This window comes from Pogona vitticeps, chromosome 2 (genome assembly GCF_051106095.1).
Source record: "Pogona vitticeps strain Pit_001003342236 chromosome 2, PviZW2.1, whole genome shotgun sequence".
Classification (NCBI taxonomy): domain Eukaryota; kingdom Metazoa; phylum Chordata; class Lepidosauria; order Squamata; family Agamidae; genus Pogona; species Pogona vitticeps.
In genome coordinates, this window is record NC_135784.1 from 117,577,927 (window position 1) to 117,594,500 (window position 16,574).

At 39.9% G+C, this 16,574-nt stretch overlaps 1 protein-coding gene across 8 annotated transcripts in view; it reads right to left on the bottom strand.

Moving 5' to 3' along the window:
• TENM2 (teneurin transmembrane protein 2) overlaps positions 1 to 11,238 on the bottom strand; it is a 1,058,578-nt gene extending 1,047,340 nt beyond the window's left edge. For all 8 annotated transcript variants that reach the window (XM_078385828.1, XM_078385826.1, XM_078385824.1 and 5 more), the window contains exon 1: positions 10,949 to 11,238. The gene's annotated coding sequence lies outside the window, so the exon portion shown is untranslated. The remainder of the gene's footprint in view (positions 1 to 10,948) is intronic.
• Between the last annotated feature and the right edge of the window lie 5,336 nt (positions 11,239 to 16,574).

Here is a 16,574-nt window from a genome sequence, read left to right on the forward strand (position 1 = left end):
ATGGCTGGACAGTGTCTGCAAGGCAACCAACATGAATTTGACACAACTCCAGGAGGCAGTGGAAGATAGGAGGGCCTGGCGTGCTCTGGTCCATGGGGTCACAAAGAGTCGGACACGACTAAACGACTAAACACACACACAAAGAATATAAAGCATTTTAAACAATGGCCAGAACCCTATTGCTGTGGCTAAGGTCCCCTGTAATCATCATCCCCACTGCACAGGAGCCTCGCCTGCTGGTGCACAGGAGCGGGGTTTCATTCGAAACCTGGAAGAGGCATCGATCCCAGCTGCTGCGGCACAGTACTGATGGAGCTCTGCACGCCTACACGCAACTTAAAGGGAATGCTGGCTGTGTCTAACTGATAAGGTACCAAGGCATATCCTTACTCCATATCCAGTCATGTCCTCACTCAGATGTGCCCCAGCATCTCACCTATTACCAAGAAAACCACTAGGCTTCTGGCCAGTATTTTGCAGTGCTTTTCTCACAAGTGCCTTATGTGCACATTTGAATAAATGCTACAGAAATTATATTGTGCATATGTGTACTCCTTGTGTTGAATTTTTCCACCATGTATCTTTGATTTAAAATTCTGTTGGGTTCTGTCTATGATAACAGGAAACATTCTTTTAACTCCTGTAATATTTATTATAAGTAAAATTTATAAAAATTGAAATCGTCTCCACTATGCGACATCTAAAGTAATGTTCATAAAGCTTTCAAAGAAGGAATTACTTGTAAACAGTTAAATGTTTTTAATGTGTAAGTGGTATAAATACAGTCAACCCTTGACTTACGAACAGTCCGAGTTATGAACATTTTGACTTACGAACTCTCATAGGAATATATTGACTTGACTTACGAACTTAGATTCAAGTTGCGAACTCGGGAAAAAACCACACAGGAGGCAGGGAAAGCACGAAATTTGAACTTTCAGTTAACCGTTGGCCGGTGAAGAGGGTGCCTGACTGCTTCTTTGCTCTTCCTAGCATTTAGAGAGTGGATTGGGAGACAGTCTTCAGACTGCCTGGTACTGCCTGGACTGTATTTTTATTTTTTGGCTATTTTTGAATTTTTGGATTTTTGCTTTTTGACATTCTTTTTTTAGGAAGAGCGACTGCCCGTTCTGGGTGAGTACACTATATGTTTTTACTTTACTGTATGTACTGTACTGGGTTTTTTGCAGCTTGGTGGGGGGTAGGGCTAGGTGAGGAGGGGTCTTGCTGTGTTTTAAAATGTCTGTGCCTGTGGTTAAAATATTCTTTGAGTGCATGTGCTGTTTGTTCAGGAAGGAAGGCATTTTTGTGCTGGAGGAATGGTTGCTGGATTGCTATGCCTTGCTGTGTGCGGGGGGGTGTTATGTTTCTGTGCTCTTATGGGTCTTGCATTGTTTTAAAATGTCTGTGCCTGTGCTTAAAATGTGGATCCAGAGTCTTTTTGTGCTGGAGGAATGGTTGCTGGATTGCTATTCCTTGCTGTGGGGGGTTATGTTTCTGTTCTCTGATGGGTCTTGCATTCTTTTAAAATGTCTGTGCCTTTCAGGGTGTGTACTTTGGAATGCTGAACATGGCACCAAAGAAAGAACAGAGCAAAGCCAAAGCCAAAAAATATCATCTCCATCGAAACAAAAAAGGAGATCATCAAAAAGCATGAAGATGGCATGCTTGTCTTGGCTTGTCTTGATTGAAAAGGTGCTTTTCAAGGTGTTCTGTTGTCTGAAAGGTGCTTGGTTTTTCCCAAAAGTTGCTTGTCTTGGCTGAAAAGTGCTTTTCAAGGTGTTCTGTTGAAAAGGTGTCTGTTCCTTCCTTCCCTCCCTCTTTTCTTTCCTTTTTTTAAAACCTAAGTCATCTTAGGTTAAAAGGGGGGGGGGAGAAAAAAATTCTGCCCCTAGTGGTAGGAACGGATTAACTGGCTTTGCATTAGTTCCTATGGGAACTAATGATTCAAGTTACAAACCGCCCCTCGATCTAAGAACCAAAAACAGCCGGAACGGATTAACTGGTTTTCAGTGCATTCCTATGGGAAATGCTGATTCGACTTACAAACTTCCTTCTGGAATGGATTAAGTTTGTAAGTCGAGGGTTGACTGTAACTTAACAACCATTGTTACAAAACAGAAATTACATTGCAGAGCCTGCCTACCATAAACTGCGACACACAAAGCCTGTTCTACCATTTGTTTTGCATTCTAAACGTTGGTGTCTGAGATGCCATCTCTATGTCATCCATAGCACAGTTATTGGGAACACAGCGTCACTGAGTTCAATGGCTCTTACTTCCATCACAGCACTACGGCAGTTGCAGCGTAGTCAATGAACTGTTTCTCACAAAAAAATAGTGGCATTTCTCCTCAAATGATAATAGGACCATTCAGCTTGGTAAAAGAGGAAATTAGACTGTAAAAAGAGGAGGAGGAGGAAATAAGGAATACAGACAGCTCACATAGTATGGAATTAGTACTCCAGGACATGCTTTTCTGTATCCCACAAGATGCCCTAAGGCTAAAGAAATATACAAGATTTTTTTTCTCTCTCTCACCAACCACCTATTTGACAGATCAGTGCAGACATTACATTAGTTACATCTTTTTTTTTTTTTGAAACACGCCGGATTGTTCAAGCTGTCTTGAAGAAACTCCCATATTATCTTCTTTTGTTAAAAAAGAGGGAGCTAATATTTCATGTTTTAACTAAATAAACAGGGACGTTTATGCTCAAAAGCTTTACCCAATTAAAATAAATGTCCCTTTTTTGGGATACAATTTAAACTCTATATCATGGCTGGGAAAACTTTGGTCCTTCAGTTAGTTTCAGATATTCTTCCTACAATCCCTAATCACTGGCTGTGCTAGAGGGAGTTTCCCCCAGCTGTATTCCAAAATGCCTACAGACCCTAAGGTTCCCCACTCTGCTCTATATTCTGATGTAAACCTACACAGTAGCTTATTGATCCAAGTGCAGTAATGGGGCCTCAGTACTTAAGGGTAGACATGATAATGATGACAAAGTGCTTAACATAGCCTCTGCCTCATCCCTCCTTTATGCTTTTGCTTCCTTATCCATTAAAGCCGCACTTTCATTACTGTGTGTTTCAAAAATACTTAATTTGTGTTATTGTACAACAAATCAGTTCTAGATCCAATCAAGTCTGAACTCTCATGAGAAGCTAACATACTGAAACAGTCTGTTGTATATACCACAAGAAGACAAAACTCACTGAAAAAAAGGCAATCATGCTAGGAAAAGTTGAAGTTGGTAGGAAAAGAAGACCTAATATGAGATCAGTTGCCTCATTAAAGGACATAATGGCCTCCCCCACTCCCATAATTTAAAATAGAATTATAACTTCTTCCTGCAATATACTAAAGAGTCTGATGCATTTCAAATATACATGAAGTAGACTTTGAGTTAGGCTTGCTGATAAGTTTGCAATCTATTTTGGAATCAGTCTGCAAGCATACACACAATTATAGATTTTTTTAAAATACGCAATTTATAATTTGCAAAAACATTTCAACTCAGATCAAAATCTGGATAATCCCATATATATTTATAGAAAAGTTAACCTGCAATTTAGCAAAAATAAATGTTACTTATTTCCTCTTACATATATGAAAAATATATTTTACTGGTCTAAATCCTGTTAATCATTTAGACTGGTATAAATGCAACATATATCTTGCAGCAGTTAGCTGTTACTAGTTAAGGAGGAAACACTTACCTTGTTTCCCCAAAAATAAGACCTAACCTGAAAATAAGCAGTATGATTTTTCAAAATGATCGTAATATAAGCCCTACCCAAAAAATAAGTCCTAGTTAAGTGAAACCCCGCCCTCCACCATAGTGCAGCAACCAGAAGATGACATCACTATAAAATAAAACATCCCCTGAAAATAAGATGTAATGCATTTTTGGAGCAAAAATTAATATAAGACCCTGTCTTATTTTTGGGAAACACAGTATATTCCATTTTGTATCCCACTATACTGACTAGGTTCGCAGGATAATACTTGTGTTCCTCTGAGAACCATAATTCATTCCTCCTGGGGATAGTGCTATAGCAGCAATTCACTACTGGAATCTATACGTATATCTTTGCTCTTATGCTGGCTTACATAAGTAATAGCAGGGCTATAACTTGATTTTGCTCAGGGCACCAAAATGTACAGAGCACCAACATCCAGAGGTGACTCCACCAGTGAATTTTGGAAAAATAAACATCAGGATCTCCTTGCCCTAATCCATCATTATCATCTTACCTGTATTAGCATAACAAAATAAAACACAATGGTAAATGGAGAACCAATAGACAAATAAAATCCATCTAGTCAAAGTTTATGGTAGAGAAGTAGAGGATACTCACTTCTGTCTTTCTTTTTCTTTAAATGCATACAATTTTGTTTTCTTTTAAGAGAGCACAACATTTTCCTCCTCCTTTTTGGTGGGGCTTATGTCCCTGTGGTGGAATGAATGGAAGATGGCACTGTTTGTTCCATGAGGGAATGAATTATAATTCCCAGAGGAAAGAAGGCATTGTCCTGGGAATCTAGCAATATTTGCCTGGCTGGTTTTAAGGTAATTCCTTTAAAAGCAATAGAACTATATGTGGTCAGGGCAAAGGAGGTTCTCTAGGCTCATCAGACAGCACCTTATGCTTTAATTTTCAATCTCTATTGTACCTCTGAATGAAGAAGGAAAAGAATAATTCTTGCCAAAATCAGAAGATTAGGAACTTCTACTTAAACAAAGAGATTACAGAGATAAGTTTACACTCATTAATATTTATGCATGACCATTTGGATTTCCTTCCCTCTTGAAAAGAAGGAAAAAAAGACGTATGGAAAACAAAAAAAGAAGGATGAGTGAGGAGTAAAATTTGCCTTATATTAAACTATAATTTCTGTGCAAAGTAAACAAATAATTGTTACTCAAAAGTATACTGTTTCTGGATACCCAAAATAGCACATCCGTAAATTATTAAACATGTGTGACATCCTGCTTGGTGCCACAATTAGTGTCAGCACAAAAGAACATTATCCCCCTTCTATTCTCCTTGCAACAAGCAAACCAGCTATGGAGGGAGGTGTGTCTCATCCCTCTGAAGAAGATGGTGATACATGGGGGGGGGGGGAAGAGATTGCTCCTCCCAAATGTGGTGGTGGAACCAGTTCCATAGATCAATTCTCCCCTTGGATTTAGATTAAAATATGCTTTTATTCATAGCAGTTGATTTCCTATATACATTATTGAAAGTGGCCTCTCAAGGATGGTAGCCGCTGGCTCCTTTGGCCTAGCATTATCCAACTGATCACCTCATTTAAAATGTTTCTAACAGACATTTATAATGTGTCATGAAGATACTCTTTCCCCACAAATCTTTTTTTAATCCGTTACTGTCGAACTTTTAATAAAGACACTTTATAATTTTTTTAATGACAGATAGTAACTATCACAAATCACAAAATGTATGTTAGATCTATGTATTCAGAAAAATAGGAAATATAAGTTTTGGATAGATGCTTAGGGGAAATTCAGACAGCTAGTGTGCCCAGTGAATTACGAGTCTTCTAAAACCTATATATTTCAAATATTCTGCTCCCAAATGTATTTTGACTATTGCCCTCATAAAATTATGACACACTATACCCTGACATTTATCTACATGAATATATATATAGTGTTACTTTTAAAAGTCCACTTTATATTTTCATTTTATAATGAAGTAAAATTCTATGCTGTACACTAAAAATTACACTCTGGTTTGATCATTTTATGTTTATAAATCACTTTTGTTTAAAATAAGTCCACAGCATTAGAAAATATTTTGGATTTATACTCACCAAATGTGATTTATAAGCAAAAAAGAATCAGAGTTTGATAGCACCGTTTTGCTAATCTCCTTTGATCTGAATACAACAAAGTGAAAAGAGTCAAATATTCTTATTCTTTAGTTGTCTAAAGAAGAAGATATATATTGTGCCAAAATAAAATAGCTGTTTTGGCTACATCCTTCTCCCTGCAAATGTAACTAACAATTTCCTTGGCCATACAGCATATACTACATGCCAATAAAGTTGTTTATCCTAAATAAAGGATACCAAGTGAAAAATAAAGAAGCACTGCACTATTTATCCAAAATGTCTATTTTCTACTAGTGCATTCAGTAAAGTGAATACATATTCAAACCTATATGACTTTATGAACTCTGAACACAGAAGCATAATACTCTACAAAAAGTTGTTAATGGAAGAGGCCACTGTGTATGGAAAAATGCTTTAAGTTAGTTATATAAGAAAAATGTTGCAGAGACCTTTTTCGTTAAGGCAAACTTTGTTGCTTTGAAAACCTAGAATACATTTTAATACCACACACTACAAGTATACAGACTACTGATAAACAGCCTTTTATTTGACTGAAACAGTTTGATACAACTACCAAGTCATTTAGTAGCTTACCTCCTACACATGGTGTTTTCAGGCGTACTACACATTGTTGTTTTGCACAGTTAGAAGTAAAACAAATGATGAGTCAACAGTAATTGGTGTGAAAATGTAGCAATGCGAACAAAAGGTTGCCAAAAAAAACACCTTGGACTGCCTCTGAACATTTGTATCCTAAATTAAAATATATTTCTCTATACTGTATATGCACTACAGCAAACGTTTCACAACAGCAGAGTTCCAGTTAGACTAAAAACATGCACTGTAGTTCAGTTTATGAGATGAACATCTAGTTAAAGCAACAAATACTTTAGATATACTGTTATATTAAAAGCAACATGAACATCTGTAAAGTACAGAATGTGTGTTTTAACTTATGAATAAGGTGCATTTGAGCTTTGCTTTTTTAGAGAGTGGGACCCCTTTTGAAAGGCATTTGGTGCTTATATGCAGACAGTAAGGTTTTAAGTTAGAAATCCAAACTCAAAAGATATACCATAACACTTACATATATGTGGATCTTTGTTTGTGAATAAATTTACTGAGAAGTCTTTTCTCTCAAGAAATACATTTATCTCATCATATACATTTCCAGTACCTACTGTATATACACTGTTCTGAACAGCTCCCCAAGATCTGTGTGGTTTCCAGTGACTCTGTACCTAGTTTCACCTCTTATGCCAAAAGGATTAGATACTGGCCTTGAGTAAACTTGTGAGGCAATTGTGAGCACATTTATTTAAAAGTTAATCCTACTGATTTCAAGTCTGAGATCCAAACCTCATGTATAAACTTGGAATAAGCCTAGTTCTGTCAATGGGAGTAAATCTGAACTGTTTAGGATTAAGTTATAATTCGCTCCATTACTCTAAACACTGATTTACACAAAAATATAGCTCAAGCAGTTTTAGGTTATATAACAAAATTCATGCTGTATAAGAAAAGATGTATACTGACAGCAAAAGCAAAACTGGCAGTTTGTCCTGAACAAAGAAAAAAGATATATTTATTGCAGTGTCAGCTCAGACACCTCTAGTCTTTTGCAAATACAACATGAGTCCTAAGACGACAGACAAATCTGACTGTCAGCTGCCTCAGATCAATACTTGTGGAGTGGTAGTAATTCTCTCTGACCCAACAGCTGAAGGCACCTTTTGTCTGCCTTCCTATACAGTTATTTGAGTTCTAGTGGAGGGTATTGAGATTTAAAGCATAGGTCATTCCGATAGCAGAATCATTTGTGACAGTATTCTCATTCAACTGTTCTCCCGTTTGCAACATACAAAAGACAAAAGTTTTCTTTGTAAATGAAAGTATATATCTGTTACATTCTAGCATTTGTCCTTTTCTTTTGAAGAAATAGATTCTATTTTCCTAAATTCTAGCCAAATACACATTTTCAGCTACATTGTATACCATTCCATAAATAGGTTTACTGTATTTGGAAGTCTGTCCCTGCAAAATGTCTAGTCCAATGTAGGCATACAGGAAGATGCATCACTCTGATGTCCCTTCCTGTATGTGTGGCTTGTTTTTCTGGTACTCTTTTTGTTCATGGCATCCAGTTGTCATGGCTGTTACTATTCACATCATGCCAAAACTTATTTTTAGGAAATAAAAAGACAACTTTATTAATTTTAGTAATAAGTATATACTGAAATTCAGAAAATAGTAAATCTTTGTACAGCTCAGAGACATATGATCAAAATCAAACCAGGTCATTTTTGTACTTAAATTATGAAGTGTAAACATGTGTGTTTCACATACATGTATGGAATTAAGAAAACTAACATAGCTTCAAAAAAGTTAAAGGTTGGTTTACACATTCACTTGCCATACCAACGTCTACGACTGTTTCTACCTGATTTAGTCCCTACCACATACAGGAACATGTACTGTGCATGGAAGTCATTCCTCGCTACATGTCTAGAGATACCAAGCATCACAAAAGTAGCCTGGCATATGCACATTATTTGAAATGACTGGACATTATCTCCTCATCATGTACCTGTATATGAGAGGCAGATATAGCATGCCTAGGCAGAAACACAGGAAAAGTAAGTAGACACTGATAAATTCAATGCAAGGTACCTTAGTGATTAAAAAAAAACTCCCTGCAAATCAAACATTTCAGACTCATAATGCCAAAGCATTTCAACTGAAGACTAAACACACACACATATGTCAGTGAAAGGAAGTGTCAACCTCAAATAAGAACTGTAACCAGGGACACAATCCATAGGAAATTTCTCCTACAGTAGTCCAGTTGAAGTGAACAGTAGCTGAGTGAGGGAATGGTAGTACTACCCTGAATTTCCCATTCATTTGCCAGGAAAACTTCTCACTAGATTATGCCTGACTCACTTACCACCCACATGGAAAGAATGCCTAATTTTACTCACATGTACAGTATTCATATAACAAGATATATAAGGAAATCAACCAGCAATAAAGTGTTTTTAGTTTCATTCTAGCAAAACCCTACGTGTCTGCTCCAAGGTAAGTCTTACTAAGTTCAGTGATGCTCACTTTCAAACAAGTACAGTATCTATATGATTATAGAGTTCCAAACACATGCTTAACTTTTTCCAATAAATTCCAAAAAAAAAGTGCTTTATTTTTATTGGGTTTTGCCCAAGATTTATGGGCATAGAGACAGATTAGAAGGCCAGCAATATCTGAAACAGGAGTTCCTGTGAAAATTGTTAAATTTTGTTGCATTCAGTTTTATATGTCCAGGTCAATATCAGAAAACAGACACTGTTTTGCGATGTCACCAATGTTAAGAAATTTGTTTTAAACTAAAAAATGCTGGTTTTGTACAAATATTACATTCTTTATATTGATAGATAGTAACAGTCCTTATTAAATATCAACAAAATAATTTTATTTTTTCTTTAAAAATTGTGGGGAAATGAATACCCTAAATTAATGTTAACTAATAAGTCTGGACAGGTGATTCTTATGTTTAATCTTTCATGTACTGAAAAGTAGCAACAATCTGAGATAAAGTACACTTTCACATAAAACTGTTTACCATCTTCCACTACTAATCACTTTTTCTGAAATGCATGACCTTTAGATAAGTTTCATATATTTTGAAGGTAACGCTGTCAGCATTTCCTCACCGAAAGATACTGAAGGAACTCAAAGTGCATTTTTAAAGTCATGCAGTCAAACATGTTCAGGTATGACCTACATAGTCTTGTTTCAACAGTGCACTTCTAAAACCTGAGACTGTTTAGACTTCTACACGTAGAGCTGGCATTAAATATATTCCAAAGTGCAAACTGCAGATTTTTATAACTGATGCTGAGCTGACTTGCTGGCTGTAATGCTTTCTTCCTTCTCTGCTAAATTAATCAGGAACTGTGACTTGAAGAAAAAGAATTAAATGTATTAAGTCAATTACCTTATAAACACTTAAGACTTAAATGATATTTAAAACCACCCTGACAGGAAGATCTTAAGAAGAATATAATTCTGAGGTACCCAAAAAACCTGTCACTTAACAGCTCCATTTGCTTTCATCATGCATACTAACCTAAATGTACACTACATGACTGCCTGAAACAAAACAAAAAAACCGCTCAAACTGCCACGCAGCATAAAGTCTGTCAGGGTCCGGGAGTGATGTTAGCAAATGGTGCAGATTGGACTCAGCCCTGAGAAGTAGCACTGTAGCAACCTCCCTCGCCCATCGCATATCAGCATGTATAGCAAGTGAAATTTAGCAGCAGCTTAAGCCCTGGATCGTGTGATAATGCACGGAAGCTCATCTCTGTTTATGGTCTTTGCAAGCAGCGTGAGCCCTGCCGTCCTTTACTGCCTTCTGCATATCTGCAGCAATAATGCATAACAGCATGGTGTTGTGCCTTTTTTTAAAAAAATTCGCATGTAGAATACAAATGCCTCCTTGCCCACTGTTTCGACTGCTCCAGCCAGGGTGCCCTTTGCACAGCCCAGTTTCTGGGTCACAGAAATCTCCCTGATCTGTCCTATTGACCAACAACCATAATCCAATTGCATTCAGATGCGGAGAGTTGGAGGGGGGGGAGAGAATGGAAGGGGGGGGGAAAGGCACCTCAGAGCCCAAGGCGAACATAAAAGACATTAAGCCGAGAACAGTCCGTTATAAACACATACGCATACACAAGACACCCCAGCATTACAACTCCACGGAACCACCCAGCACACGCCAACAACCCAAGAAGAAAATTAATAGGCAAGAGAGGCTGGAGCGCTTCGGCTGCAGGGACGCGGGAGCCTCCTGCAACTCGGGCAACTAATGACCTCTTTCCAAGTGCTTGCATCCAAGGAGACAAGCCCTCCTCCCAGGCAGGAGAAGCGGCCGAAGTTGTCAGCGGTACTCGTGTGCAATTACAGGAGGCAAATAAGGGGAGGGGGGGAGGAGGGGCTGCAGTTTTGGGAGCCGCTGCAGAGCGAGAAGAACCCCATAAGCATGCAGAGAAGTACGCGAAGAGAGAGAAGTGAAGAGCATTTACCAGCGCCAGCAGCAACAGCAGCAGGTTGGGCAGCCGGAGCTATTCACACCATCTCCGTGAGGTAACTTAGCCAGCAGAAAAGCCCAGGCAGATTCCTTCACTGACGGGGACGAGGGAGGGGGGGAAGAGGCCCCTCCTGAGGGGGAAAAAAAGGTGTGATATCCCGAGCGGCCAAAGCCTCTCTCCTGCCACCGCCTCCAGTGGCGGGGAGGGAGGGAGGAGGCTGCTCGCCTTGCTCGCCTGCCTTGCTTGCTTGCGAGCTCAGCCACCCAAGCAGCTCAGTGGCAGCTGCTCTCTGAATCCAGCCTAGCGGCAGGCGGCACAACCGCCAGGTTTGCACGAGCTCCTGAATGGGGGGCGCGAGCCAATCCCCGGGCTCAGCGGCGCGCGCGGACGCGGGCGCGGGCGCGAGCGCGCGGGCAGGCGGCTCCAGCGCGCACAGGCGCGCCCGGGGTGCTGCTGGCTCGCCGACGCAGCGACGGCGAGCTAAAGCGGCCGGTGGCTCTGCTGCCTGCGCGGCTCGCAGTGGCTCTCCCCTGGGTGCGAGACTCGCCGGCAGCGATCGTCTCTCGCCTTCCCCCACCCCGACTTCTCCTCCTCCTCCCCCCCGCGCGCCGCGGCTATTCAAGCAATTCCAGGGGAAATTCACGATAGTTGCCCAGGCGCTTGAAGGGGGGCTAAGGGACGGAGGGGGGGCTCCCTCTGGTACAGGTGGGAGTGCTTTGTCCGAAGGGTAGCAGGGGGTAGGTAGAAGGTTAGTCGCTGGGTCAGCCTGGGAGAGGCTTGGGGCTGAGAACCGAGGACGCTGGCAGGAGAGGAGGGGGGAAAGGGCGCGGTTTTCCCTCAGCATCCCCTCCACGGCATCTGAACGAGGGTGGGAAGCGAGGAGGATTTCTTCAGGGCAGTACAGACAGGTTTTTGCCTTCCTCTCCCCGACCATTTATATCCTCCCTGCACGGAAGGAAGCAGCGAGCATGCCCTTTGCATGTTCCTAAGGCCTCCTGCAGGAGAGGGACGGGGACCTAGTAAGTCTGGCCCAGAGAGATGTTTCTGTCAGGCGCGGTAGCTTCGGAAAAAGTCATGTCTCCAGGCATTTGGTGGAGTCTGGCTTTTTCGCTTGCATAAAGCCGGTTTTTAAACTTGCCTTATAGTCCTCTTCTGTTTGTGGATCCAGGAGGGCCTTTTGACTTAGTTGCACAAAATTGCAGATTTGGAACTTTAAGGTTGTAGGATATGCATGATTTCCTTCATGTAGATACTGTCTGTGTGTAATCAAAAATACACTATACCTTCGTGTCTTTTGACAACATAATACAACCCAGGGAATCTACTGTTTCCTGTGATTCCAGTGCTGCAACAAGACAGGCTAGGCAAGGGCTTTCTCTGTCTGGTCCTCTATTGCCCAGTCCTGGCTCACAGTTTTGATTACCTTCCTCCTACTTGGAGTGCTGCTCAGCAAGAATACTTGCTTTTAAATAAGGACTTTTCACTCTACCTTTATTGTTTTTCAACCCTGGAAGTCAGGGGTCAGGATGACCTGAACCGAACCGGCAGGGGAGCCCTTCTGCGAACTTCTCAGGAATGGTAGCTGCAGGGGGAAAAAGTTGAACAAATTGCATTTCAGAGAGGAAACCTAGTCCAAGAACCTGGTCAAAGTCAGAACCTTCAAAAAATATTTCTTGATGATTGATGCACAGAAACAATAGCACAACTTATTGAACGTCATTTAATTAACAATAAGACACAATAGAATAATATATTTTACACACACAAAACACACAAAAATAAATCCCAGGTGTTTTTTAAATAGAGGCGTAATTATCTTTTGTTCCCACCAGCCTGGCAGGTGGCAGCTGGGAAAAGCCACTTTCCGATCAACCGACTATTGTCCATTTTCTGGGCAAGCATATAGAAAAGCTAAGAGTCTCCATATACAACCAAAAAAGGTTGTAGTGGGATTCTTCACAGGTGGTGTTCTCATTACACCAGGATGCCAACACTTTTTAAAATCAAAGGTTTCAGGTGAGATAATTGTCATAGCCCAAAAAACAAAAACAGTAAGCAGGGTGGGGTGGGATGTTAGGAAGGTTTAATTAAATTGTACTGGAAATGTTGCAGTGGTTTCAGAAGATAGTTTGGAGTTTGTCTGGGACACATCTATGTGCAAATGTTTATTTATTAAGCTTGTTTTTAAAATCACTCTTCTTCCAGTACATTATTTGTACAAGCAGAATGAGAGAACTGAGATATCTGTTGAGCGACTCTGAATTCTCACTTATTGTTATGAAGCATGCATTCCATGTAAGCGACTTCTCAAGCCTCTCAACAGTATGTCTATTACTTTTTGAGAAGTACTGGTCTAAAATACTTCAGCAACACACTTTGAATTGGCAAGTAAAGAAATCTGTCTCTTGCTTCGGGTGAAGTACACAGCTTCCTCAGTATTCACATGTAAAGACCTCAATGAGATTCATGAAAGAACCAAGCCCCTGTTGTACAAGCTTTATGTATCAGACACCATCAAAAATTATGCTCAGATAATGGATTTTTACCTGTTTCCTTCATTTAAAGTGGGTTGGGGAGGTTTTGGCCCTCCAAATTTTTTTTAACTCTCACTCTCAGACATCTCAACTAGAATGGGTAATGTAAAGATTTGTGGGAAATTGTACAACTAAACATTGTTAAGGTCCAAAGAGTCTTGTGACTCTCTAAAGTTTAAGCATGCTCTTTTTGACACAGCCATGGGTTGGAAAGCCCACTGCTGATGCCAAATAAAGCTTGTCTTCAAGGTACAAGACTCTTGATGCAACAGATTAACATGACTACCTCCCCGTACACAACTTAGAAATTGTTACAGCAGAGGCCAGCAACTCCACGTCCTTGGTCAAGGGTTACCACAATCCCTAGAATCAACCCACAAGGCTAGATTGTATAGTTCTGGCAGCAGAGAATGGATAAACAGGAAAAGGCGCTTGTAAAGTAGAGGTTCCATATAATTTAAATGAAGGAGTCATATCTCAGAGACAAAACACTTTAAAATATATATATAATGTTTTTGGTTTGGGACCTCTGGAGGTGTTGAAAGAGTCATTGGGTAATTGAGGTAGAAGCTATGTGTATGTTTGCTTCTTAAAATTATTTTTTAAAACAACAGTAGCTGCTACTACAACAAACCCCTAAGACTAAAAGAGGTGGGCAAAGCACAGTTCTCCAGATGTTAGTGGAACCATATAACCCAGATTTCCACAGCATGTGTGGATGTAAGAGGAAGATATCTAACATACTGAAAGACTCCTCTCATCCGGGATATCAGCTCTTTAAACTATTACCATCAGGAAGGAGATTCAGGGTATTGAAAGCAAGGACAAGCAGATTCAAGAACAGTTTTTACCCAAGTGCAGTATTGAGTTTAAATGTGGGGCCATAGGTTTTTGGTGGATTTTAATTGCTGAGAGAAAACGGGGTATCTATATTTGGATGGTGAAAGTTGTGTATATTTTAACTTTTTTTTGTAGTGTTGTCCAGTTTTACCTTGGGGAAGAGCACCTCATTTCGTTGCACCCACTTGTGAGCGCAATGACAAATAAATTTCTTATGTCTTATGTCTTATGTCTTATATGCTGGGCTGACTGATGGGAAATGCAAAGTACAGCAGCATTGAGGAGGGCTGCACTTTGTCCACTTCGGCACAATAGTTTTAAAAAGATTTGTTTTAAAGAAGAAGAGTGAATATAGATTCTTTCTCAATTATTTATCTCTCTTTTAATTTCTTAGCCATGTATCTTGGCTATCAATAAACTTCTTTATTAAGAGATACATGGATCTTTGGGTATGGGATTATCATAAAGTTGAAAACTTTTTTAAAAGCAAAAGGGGCAACCAAAACAATCAGGCAATTGGCCAACTCTTTTAGTAGCAGAACTTCATTTTATCCAATGAAATTGACTGTCAGGATAGACAAAAGGAAGTATTTCTTCATGAAGTGCATAATTGATTTATGGACTTCGCTACCCACAGAATATGGTGATGGCCAAGCCAGATGGCTTTAAAATGGGATTAGATAAATTAATGGAAGCTAGCTCTGTCAGTGGCTATTAATCATAATGGCAATATGAAACTTCCGTGTTCAGATAGTTCTGAATTTGTTTTAGGTGGTCGTGGAGCAACACGGGGAAGTCAATGACATGTAAGCACCACTTCTGAGATGCCTGAAGCCATCAAGTTTAATCTGCTATGGAAGCAGGATGCTAGAGGAGTAAACCTTCAGCAAGTCTTCTCCTAAATCAAAATGGGCAAAATCATCCTGTATAGGGAAATAGTATAATGCACAGCTGGAAATTGCCACTAATGATCAAGTCTCTGCTTGGATTCCCCATTTTACACCAGTTGAATGGCTTGGATTTTGGCCAATAATACCTGTTGATGTAGAATATAATATAGAATAGTCAAAACTAGAGTTATTTAAAGAAAAGATATACATGTTATTGTTATGATTTTAAACTGTAATTTGTTATATGTTGTTATCCACCCAGAGTAGTCTATATGACTAGACGGGCGGGCAATTAATTAATTAATATGTTATATAGGGAGAAAATAAGACACGTAAAGGGAATTTCAGAAAATTCTGTTTATGTCAATCAATCAATCAATATAAAGATAGAGATAGGTAGGTAGGTAGGTAGGTAGGTAGGATAGATTCATTTGCGTTTGGTTGGCAAATGCACCTGCTTTAAACACTAGTTTAATTTTCAGATTGTAAAACTGAAACAGGAGTTTATACACACACACACACAGACATTTTAATTGTGAGGCACAGGACAGTGTAGCGCTCAGCTATGTCAAGTTATAAGGCTAAATGTGTTTTGTATGAAGCCATTTCCTCTCCTTCCACAGTCTTAACTTGAATCCCATGTGGCACTCACACTTCAGAATCTAATAGCACCACAACAGAGGAAGAATCATTCATTGTCCATCACTGGGGATGGGGGGGGGGATAGTTCCCTCCACCATTCCTACGGGTAGCATAAGATTCGACCTCTTTAACTCCTGTCAACCTCTGTATCCTATATGTCTCTTTTTACCCTGATGATCAATGCAACTGCCATCAGACCAAAGCTAACATATTTTAGGCATGCAGGCCAATTTTCTGCAGCTATTGGGCTGAATTGGTTAGGAGCCAAATTTATCAAGGACATTTATCAGTGTTTTTACTGCTGTTCGGCTAGTCCTGAATTGTGGTTTAGGGCTTATACACCCAGCCACTTATAACGTGCTCACTTGGTCCATCTAGCCTGGAGAATAGATTATTGTGGGGCGACTTTCAGGAAAGGGGCCTTGATATATCCTTGGGAGAAAAGACATAGGTATTAAAATACCTGGTAAGGTAAAGGTTTCCCTTGACATTTAGTCCAGTCGTGTCCGACTCTAGGGTGTGGTCCTGATCCCTGTCTGCAAGCCATAGAGCCAGCATTTGTCTGTAGACAGTTTGCATGGTCACGTGGCCAGCGCGACTAGACACGGAACCCCGTTACCTTCCCACCGTGGTGGTACCTATTTATCAACTCGCATTTTTACATGCTTTCGAACTGCTAGGCTGGCAGGAGCTGGGACGAGTGATGGGAGCTCA